Source organism: Belonocnema kinseyi, chromosome 10 (genome assembly GCF_010883055.1).
Source record: "Belonocnema kinseyi isolate 2016_QV_RU_SX_M_011 chromosome 10, B_treatae_v1, whole genome shotgun sequence".
NCBI classification, from domain to species: Eukaryota; Metazoa; Arthropoda; class Insecta; order Hymenoptera; family Cynipidae; genus Belonocnema; species Belonocnema kinseyi.
Genome location: NC_046666.1, coordinates 94,028,568 through 94,029,621, shown reverse-complemented (window position 1 = coordinate 94,029,621; position 1,054 = coordinate 94,028,568). Strand labels below are relative to the sequence as shown.

The 1,054-nt window shown below is 45.5% G+C and overlaps 1 protein-coding gene across 1 annotated transcript in view; it reads right to left on the bottom strand.

Annotated features, from left to right (window-relative positions):
- LOC117181266 (CCR4-NOT transcription complex subunit 3) overlaps positions 1–1,054 on the bottom strand; it is a 50,195-nt gene that overhangs the window by 35,732 nt on the left and 13,409 nt on the right. The gene's annotated exons all lie outside the window — the stretch shown is intronic.

The window sequence follows — 1,054 nt, the reverse complement described above, 5'->3', positions numbered from 1 at the left end:
TCTTTCAGGGCGACACCATGAGCCCACTCCTCTTTTGCCTTACATTATTGCCACTATCTCTAGCACTACGCCATTCCGACGGGTACTTGTGCGGCAAACCTTGCAGATCGAAAGTACAAGGTCACTCATGTATTCTACATGGACGATCTTAAGATCTATGCTAAAAACAGAGAGCAACTGCATCTAGCTCTGGGGATATTCGAACGATATACTAAGGAAATTGGAATGGAATTTTGGTTAGGCAAATGCGCCAAGGTTTATTTGAAGCGAGGAAAATTTAATGGCATCCCTGAAGATCCTGAGCTCGTTGATAGAAGCGCCATACGACACCTTTGCGCTGGAGAGACTTATACATATCTGGGCGTGCCACAGAGCCGCATTCAGTATGTGACATCTATAAAGGATACTCTCCGAAGCAGATACAAACGTCTCGTCCGACAGTTTTGGTCTTCCGAACTGTCGGCGAGGAACAAAGGATCTGCAACGAACATGCTTGCCGTCCCGGTACTACTCTATTCATTTGGAATAGTTCCACAACAGGATTATTCTGTATACAGCACATAGAGTTGCAAATGGAAGAGATCCTCTTCTTAAAATGGTCAGGAATCACGAAGAAGTGGGCAAAGGAGCGTTTCTGTACAAAGCAGAGGAGGAGGCTGCTAAAACACTGGGACTTGACTTCAGTATTAGGGGTGAGCAAAATGCATCAAATCTTATCTATCTCGAGTTCTGACTCCTGAAAGCCCGGATTAAGAAAGCACAAGAGAAAAGCTTTCGTGAACAGCTCCTCGATAAGAGGATGTACGGTATCTTCCACAGAAATGTAAAGGATCAGTCAATGTCTTGTGAGCTAACGTTTGCTTTCCTTAAATCGCCCTTATTAAAGTCTGGTACGGAGGGTTTCATTTTTGCATGCCAAGACGGTGTCATTTCCACCTGAACATACCGGCGCCACGTTTTGAGCCAAGACATTCCCGATGATAGCTGCAGGGCGTGCCATGCACACCCCGAGCATTTAGCTCACATACTATCTAGTTGTCCAACTTACGCGGGA